The sequence below is a fragment of the Drosophila virilis genome, unplaced genomic scaffold (assembly GCF_030788295.1).
Source record: "Drosophila virilis strain 15010-1051.87 unplaced genomic scaffold, Dvir_AGI_RSII-ME tig00001178, whole genome shotgun sequence".
NCBI classification, from domain to species: domain Eukaryota; kingdom Metazoa; phylum Arthropoda; class Insecta; order Diptera; family Drosophilidae; genus Drosophila; species Drosophila virilis.
In genome coordinates, this window is record NW_027212829.1 from 1 (window position 1) to 9,171 (window position 9,171).

At 38.6% G+C, this 9,171-nt stretch overlaps 1 long non-coding RNA gene across 1 annotated transcript; it reads right to left on the bottom strand.

The window, feature by feature from the left end:
* Positions 1–1,092: 1,092 nt before the first annotated feature.
* Positions 1,093–7,794, bottom strand: LOC138911526 (uncharacterized). Its single transcript, XR_011417162.1, has 3 exons — positions 7,303–7,794; positions 2,203–2,417; positions 1,093–2,121 (listed from the first exon to the last, which is right to left on the bottom strand). It is a non-coding gene; the product is annotated as an uncharacterized lncRNA (long non-coding RNA).
* Between the last annotated feature and the right edge of the window lie 1,377 nt (positions 7,795–9,171).

Sequence of the window (9,171 nt, forward strand, 5' to 3'; positions counted from 1 at the left end):
AACTAAGATAATTTATCTTACCCAGACTTTGCCAGAGCTGTGGATGCTGTTATGTATGTATATTCCCGCGCTTACATATATAATTGCTTGCACGGCTTTCATAGGGCCGAAGCTGACAGTACATTCTATTTTTAGCCTTTTCGCCCTCTCTGCTGTGAAAGCGCAATGATACAGAATTCGGTTTCGTTATCAATTTTCAAAAAATCAAGCTGCATAGTAGCATTTTGTTTTATGTCGTTACTCATCTGAGTGTTTATATTGTTCAGTTGGGTTGCGTTATCTGCAGACGAGTTGGCTGGAGGTCGTAAAAGGTGCATGAGGAATTCATTATGTTGAAAGATAAAACACCTATTGAGACTACAGAAATTCAATGCTTGACTCATTTATTGGAGAAGAAAGAATTTTGATAAAACACGTAGGTGAGCGATTTCTAAGGCCGATCTATAATCTAACACAAAACATCCTACTTTTGTGCCTAAGTCTCATATAGCACTAATTAATTACGCTCATCGAAACAATTTACTTGCCGGGGCTTAATCGCTACGTGCCTTCTTGTGGCAGAAACATTGGATCATAAATTGCAGAAAATTGGCTCGCAATGCGGTAGCGCCTAACCGCCTAGTTGAGGTGTATTTAGCTGCGTTTTTATGCCTGTGCTCCGACCTGTTTCTGCGTATTTGTAGGCGCTTGAGAGCAGGGCATAACTTTTGGCCAGTCGGGTGGTCTTAAAGGGTTATGGAAGAGCGCAGTGAAGGGGATGAATCATCTAAGGGCAGCGTACTGATCGGAAGTCTAGTTCTGATCGCCGAAGACAGCGCACCGCTTGGATAATGGTTACTAGAAATAATGTCAGAAATACATTCCGGATGCGATTGCGCATTGCGTGTCGTGAGTCTCAAGACCAAGACGGGGTTTCTCAAGCGGAATATACATAGAAACAACTTGCCAGTGGAATCAACAATACATTGTGCTTTGGAAGGAGCTTCCCAGGCGGGGAGTATTTTCTGGTCACAAGTAATTGTGGAGTATTCAGTACGGATGTCAGCGCGATTTAATATTTTGATTACATAATTTGAAATGTTTATTGAATTGAATATCTATCGATATTGTAGAACGTTGTATTGTACATTCAAATGTAATCAGTTTGTTCGTCGAGTAAATGAGCTGGGGTATTTTTGCTGGGAAGCGATTTACCCGAAAATTCATTTATTTCAACGGTCGTGGCGGATTCTAACTAGAACAGATGCTTTACTGAAGAAGTGGGAGCAAATAGACCCTTAAACTTTTTTTCAACTTATCAACTCAATGCCTATAAGACTAAAGAAGGTCAAAAGGCAAGCATGAAAAAAGATTTGTTTTCTTTAAAAGATTCCCTCGATTTACACAGTATTTGATTTACACGGTTTCACTTTAACACGGTTTTCAAATCGCAACAAAAATTTTTTATCTTATTCTGATGGTTTTATTTGCATAAGTTTGCAAAACATATGATAAATATTTATTCCATTCCCAACAGGCCATTCACATTAGCGTTGTGCACAGGCATTGTGCATGAAAAAGAAGAAGCTTCAATAATTTTCAAGAGAATTTATTTAATTCGTGCCAATACCTGCTAGTAGTCTATATGTTGGATATTTTATAATTGATATAATTAGGGGCCTTGGTATTTCTAACATTTGTCGCCGTTGGGATTTTAATTAATTTCTTCGTTCACTAATCCAGACCAGAACAGACGTTCTTGATGGTTTTGTGCTTCCCACAGTCTGATGAAATTACAGTACTGTGAGTTTACAAGATCACATCGTTCCTAAGTCTATTGGGAAACCGTAGTTTCCATACATTGTCAGCGTGTGTTTTTATCCTATTAGCCTGTTCAGTCTTAATATAAATAAATTGATTAGATATTTTATTATCTGGAAATGCAGAGTAAGCTTGTCGTGCAACTTCATATTTAAAACCTGATTCGAAGCCTAGTACTGAGCCACTCTCCAGTTCTGTCAATTCATTCTCATTCAACCTCGACAACAAATCGGGAACGATGTGGTCTTTTCTTTTACGATGCGAAATTTTTAATTTATAAGGCAACATTTAGTTGACGTGATCAATAAGCACTTCAAGTTTCTGTAGGTTTTAATAGCATTATTAATCTGACCAAGATTACGACCAGTCACTCAAGCTCCGTCAAACGACATACAGACTTACATTGCTAAAATGACTTGGCTTTTGATGTTTATCAAAAATATTTTTACTTTGTTTCAAGCTTCTAAATAATTTCTCAGCCGCTCGTGATAAAGACGAAGATTTGGAAAGTCTACCGGGTTAGTCAGACCAGCATGGGATCGTGTCGAAAGGTATCAGCGGCAGGCGGGAATCAAAGTATAAGTGCGTTGTAATTCCGAACCCTGTGTTTGCAATAGCTGTGGTAAAGATTGCTATTTATATATTCTCTTTTTACGCTGCGTACATACCGAATTGAGATAAGCACATCATGCATTTCATCAACACAGGTGTATCTGCAACGCAATCCAACCTCAGCTATTCACAATCCGCGGTTGTGTGGCTACTATCTCAAAATATTTCACATCCGACGACTGACGTAAATTCTTATAGAGTACCTGCTGAAACTCAATCAGGGCCACAAAATACTTCAGGTCTTATCTTTCTGAAAGATAAATCGAGGTTTATAGTGATCATGTTTGAAAAATATACAAGAACAAAATATGAAGTTGCAGAGACGGAAAATCATTCTATTGAGCTTGCTTAACACATCCAAGTGAAGAGAATGACGTCGCAGACGCCTTATCTCGGATCAAAATAGAAGAAAACTTACCTGGTGAAACCACAGATAGCCGGGCAGCTACTATACATAGTGCACAAGAAGATAATGAAAATTATATTTTGAAAACCAAACTTACGCAAAAGATTAATTAAAAAACAATATATGTACATAGAAAAATATAATATACTTCCACAATGATGCAGACTTCCTTTTATTATCTGCTTATATAGAAATCGTCAGTCGGAGTAACGTAACTAAATGCAGAATTCAAGGAAAGTATTATCAAATTTAACAAGAACCTGTTAAACCCAGGCATGGAGAAACTTACTAATTTTTAAAAAGCAAACAGGAAAGAGGTTCTTGTCGGGATCTCCCGACTAGGGAATACCGTTAACCCTCTTATTTCAACGCCAAAATACAGTTCGCGCAACGCGCTCGTTTGAAGTAATAGACATAAATTAAAAAAAAAAGCTCCCTTGGCAGGATTCGAGCTCGCAACTAGCCGTATTACTTGCGGACGACTCTACTCAACAGACAAACCAGCAAAAAAAAAAAAAACAGTTTCCCAGGTAGGGTCCGAACTCGCGACAGACCGCAAAACTTGCTATGCCTCTACTTAACAGCCACACCAATAATTAAGTATGATCGAGAAAAACGAACAGAAATAGCATTACATAAAAAAGTCGCAATTACAATGCTGTTAGAATGCGATAGAATGCGAAGCAGACGCGCATGAATGTGTGTGTGTACATGTATAAGTTAACAGAGGCTAACAACACCAGCTGCTGATATAGCACTGAGCCGGATGTTCTTACGAGTCAACAGGGGTCAGCAAAATGCAATATAACACCAGCCACAGATGCTGACATAGCCCTGGGCCGGATGCTCTTGCACGACGGTAGCGCACGAGGCGCAAGCTAAGCATTCTAGCGGCCGTTGAAAAAAGCACACAATAGCTTAGGTAATTTTGATCAATCTTTTGTAATTTAGTTTTAATTCGCTTGTTATTGATTTTAGGAAACTGAATCCAAACACGATCGACAAGTACCCATGCCCACAATTTCGACAATGCTGTCGAATATGGGCACGGCTCATTATTTCACAACATTGGACTTGAAGTCGGTTTTTTATCAGATCGAGCTCGCCAACAAGACAGAGAGAAAACGGTATTTTCCGTCAACAACGGAAAATACGGACTTTGGCAGGCTCCTCTTTGAGCTAAAAAACGACCGATCATTTTCCAGAGGGACATCGACGATGTACTCAAGTAGAAGATAAGTCAGTCATGCTTTTGTTTATGTAGACGACGTAATTATTTTCTTCTCTGAAACAAAAGAAGGCCACATTTGGGACATCGATTGGGTCCTTAAAAGTCTCCATGATAAGGGTAAGCGAGTCTCCCAAGAGAAATCCAAGTTTTTAAAGAAAGCCCAGAATTCTTGGGATTCATATCCTAAAAAGGTGGCAAGCGATTCCAAATTTCTTAGCCCCATGCACGCTTTTGACCTTAGATCATTTCTAGGCCTTGCGAGTTACTGTCGCTGTTTTGTTAACGATCACGTCATAATCGCCAAGCCCCGCAAGGACACACTAAAAGGCGAAAAGGCAATAATCAGTAAAAGCCACTCACGAAAAGAGGAATCAAACTAAACCAGAAACAATTTCAATCCTTTTCAAAGCTTAAAAGTAACCTGGCTTTGGAGGATGTTCTATTAAATACCCCATAAAAAGCCATCAACTTTCAACCTAACCACCGATGCCTCCGGTTATGGCCGTCCAACCACGATGATTTCACGCACGCTGCACGCTGTCGCCATCTTCTGGTCACTAAAAAAGCTTAGAAACTATCTTTATGGGGTGAGGCATCTAAATATCTTCACAGACTACCAACCACTTACATTCGCGATGTCCGATAAGAATCCTAACGGTACGATAAAACGTTGCAAAGTATTTATCGATGAACATGGTGCAAATCTGATTTACAAGCTGGGAAACCAGCTAGTAGACACGTTAGAAGATAGCCCGGGCCTGCCACAGTGAGGTATCAGTCAAATAAACAATAGTAACAATTGGCAAGCCAGTTAACTGTTTCCGTAACCAGATTATAACAAAAGAAGCAGATGCTCCCCATGTGTCGAATTTCATTTATTTTAAAGGAAAAATCAGACACGTAATTGATTCTTTGAACGCGACGCGCTATGGACGTAGTCGATGTAGTTAACACAGTCCATTGCCAGCTACCGATATTGGCCTTCATCCAACACAAACTAGTCGAAACATTCCCTTCTACAGCATTAAAACACTAAAAATTCCTTGTCGCGGACATTACCGACCACTCAGAACAGAGGGAGATAATGAACTGAACTCCAAAAACAATCAAGTCCGTTTTATTGAAGTACTTTAACATCCACATCGCAAATGCACCACCACTGCACATCTCGTCAAATGCGCAAGTTGAAAGGTTCCATATTACCCTCACTAGCTCTCTGTATAAAGATAGAAAAATAATCGACGGTGGAATTGATATTTATGGCCACAATAAAGTCCAATCGTACAATAAGCTCGTTAACGAATAAGAAACCTATCGAGGTAATTTACTTCGCTCCCGTCGTTGTGAAAAAGGGAAAGAATCCACAAGGCCCAGGAAAAGACCCAAGAACAAGCGAATAAAAATCGCGAATATAAAAACCTACCAAGTAAACAAAACCAAGGTAATAAGCTAACACCCTTATGTTCTGAGGAAATTGTAGAGGCAGAACCTAAGAACACCATTACAATCTAAAATAATATGAACTTTAACACATGTTAGGTTAGGACCTCGAACAATACTTATAACGATAACCCTGACCGCCACGACAAAAAAAAATTTACGGACTACTCACACACATTGACGAAGACGTGACGATTTGGACAGATTCGGATACTTAGAACATACTGCAAGCGTATCGTCCTATGAGGATTACAAAGACAGAACGAAACGCGTTCTATACATATTCACTAAGGAACTCATGATCAAAGCACCTAACGTCGACCTCGGACTTATAAACACAATGGTAGCTTCACCATAGGCAAGGCCGAAGCATAAATTTGCTAGACACCGCCCTAAGGTGGTTGCTGGGACACCGGACTTCGACGATTGGCAACAAGCTAGATTAAAGCAAGGACAGTTAATTGAAGCAGAAAACAGGCAGGTATAAATTAATACAAAAATTCAAGAATAACTACATTTAGTCATGGAAGTATTTAATTCTATCCATAAGACGGACGAAACAGATACCGAACATGTATACGAGACTATATTGGCAGAGAACAGAATAATAATTTCGGTTTTAGAGAATTTGCTCTTAACTTTAACCTCAGCTAAAATACACCTCATCAGCCCAACATCCTAAACAACGTTGACATCCGAGAAATTATGAATGAACATCTCACAAACGTTAGTGTTGCTAGAATTTTAGAGGTAACTATTATTGATGCTTTTCAAAATAATGACATTTTACACATCCTAATTAAGTTCCTAATCCCTCAAGTAGTTTGTAAGAAAATCATTGATTATCCCGTACAAAGTAATAAAATAGTTTTAGATTTTGAAGAAAGCAACATGGTTGCTGACTGCGGTACGCACACATTCACCATAGGGAGCTGCGGAGACGCAGCCATCAGTTCCTTCTGCAAGAAGCTTTAGCGGAGTCTTGGGCACAATAACTGCCGCTACATACAATACCCACACGGGACACCTGAATCCGATTACGGTGGTCGCCAAGGGTGTTATCATCATTAACGAAGCATCCTTCAACAGGGACAACCAACTAAGCGGAACCTATCTTTTGACTTTCACAGATTACATCTCTCTGAACGGAAGTCGGTTCAATAACCACCAAGTCCAGACGTCTCGGCAATGGCACAGATCAACGTGACGTTACACCGAAAGGGACTAAGCCTACTAATCCTGCATGAGCTGAGCATCAGGAATCTACAGCACATTAACGACTTGAAAGTTTTTGGTAAGTGAGCTCCAGAGCCCTCTCGAGTCTGAACAAAATAATTATTTATATCATTTATAACGTAACAACCTTTTTTCGATTAATTTACATTGTTGCTTGTATACGTTTATAGATCCGCATCCGTAGCAAAATATTCGACGCTGTGACAGTTTTACATTGACTAGCGGATGGCAGCGAGCTCCTGTTCCTCACTAACATCTACTGATTGGTATACTTCTGCCAATTAATCTACGGTATATTTTTTACGTCGCAGTAGTCCCGTCTTTTTTTACCAAGCTTTCATGCATTTGCACAAAGTCGTGTTGTGTTTGATATTGTTTTGTTATTTCGCAGGCAAATCTAGAAAAGGACATGCATATGTTTGTACTAGAAATTAGAAAAAATTTAATATTGGTCTACTTTTATTAACCCATGAAATTTCCGATATATGCATTGCATATCTTCTCTATTGTATTAACTTTTCTTGGTAACGATATACCAAAGCAGGGAGCATGCAATTCATTTACGCTGCGTACATACCGAAATGAGATAAGCACATCATGCATTTCATCAACACAGGTGTATCTGCAACGCAATCCAACCTCAGCTATTCACAATCCGCGGTTGTGTGGCTACTATCTCAAAATATTTCACATCCGACGACTGACGTAAATTCTTATAGAGTACCTGCTGAAACTCAATCAGGGCCACAAAATACTTCAGGTCTTATCTTTCTGAAAGATAAATCGAGGTTTATAGTGATCATGTTTGAAAAATATACAAGAACAAAATATGAAGTTGCAGAGACGGAAAATCATTCTATTGAGCTTGCTTAACACATCAAATACCTTCCAAGTGAAGAGAATGATGTCGCAGACGCCTTATCTCGGATCAAAATAGAAGAAAACTTACCTGGTGAAACTACAGATAGCCGGGCAGCTACTATACATAGTGCACAAGTAGATAATGAAAATTATATTTTCATTAGCGAGCGACCTATTAACTACTCTAATAGACAATTTGTCGAAACGATCAACTGTTTTAACAAATAGAAAATCAAAATTTCATATCAAGAAACCAAAACTTACGCAAAAGATTAATTAAAAAACAATATATGTACTTAGAAAAATATAATATATTTCCACAATGATGCAGACTTCCCTTTATTATCTGCTTATATAGAAATCGTCAGTCGGAGTAACGTAACTAAATGCAGAATTCAAGGAAGTTATTATCAAATTTAACAAGAACCTGTTAAACCCAGGCATGGAGAAACTTACTAACTTTTAAAAAGCAAACAGGAAAGAAGTTCTTGTCGGGATCTCCCGACTAGGGAATACCGTTAACCCTCTTATTTCAACGCCAAAATACAGTTCACGCAACGAGATCGTTTGAAGTAATAGACATAAATTAAAAAAAAAATTCCCTTAGCAGGATTCGAGCTCGCAACTAACCGTATTACTTGTGGACGACTCTACTCAACAGACAAACCAGCAAAAAAAAAAACAGTTTCCCAGGTAGGGTCGAACTCGCGACAGATCGCAAAACTAACTATGCCTCTACCTATCAGCCACACCAATAATTAAGTATGATCGAGAAAAACGAACAGAAATAGCATTACAGAAAAAAGTCGCAATTACAATGCTGTTAGAATGCGATAGAACGTGAAGCAGACGCGCATGAATGTGTGTGTGTACATGTATAAGTTAACAGAGGCTAACGACACCAGCTGCTGATATAGCACTGAGTCAACAGGGGTCAGCAAAATTCAATATAACACCAGCCACAGATGCTGACATAGCTCTGGGCCGGATGCTCTTGGACGACGGTATCGCACGAGGCGCAAGCTAAGCATTCTAGCGGCCGTTGTGAAAAGCACACAATAGCTTAGGTAATATTGATCAATCTTTTGTAAATTTAGTTTTTAATTCGGCTTTCACTACGGCCCAGCGACTTCGCGCATAAATTAACTCACTCACTACGGCGTATCGGCCTAGTGTTTTATAAACCATAATTTTACTAAATAATTTTGTGTTTCTAAAATAATCAAATAATCAAAAATAAAGTCTTATAACAAAAATCCGTGAGGACTTCTTATTTAATATTAATTTATACACAAATTCTTGACGTTTTCGCTAACTGTGCATCCTATTCGCAGTCTCATGTAACTTTGGTTTTCTCTTCATCGATCTTAATGAAATTTTCTACAGTATATCGCATTGTACCATCGATTATTTGTGTATTCTCAAAAAGTCAATTGCAATCAAATTGTGGCTTGGATTGGTTGGTTTATTAACATGATTTATAGCTCTGGGGTGGTAGCAAAAGGTATATATATATATAAAATGAAAGATAGTTGATATATATAATATTCTAGCAGCAAAATATCATGTTTGGTGACTCTATCGC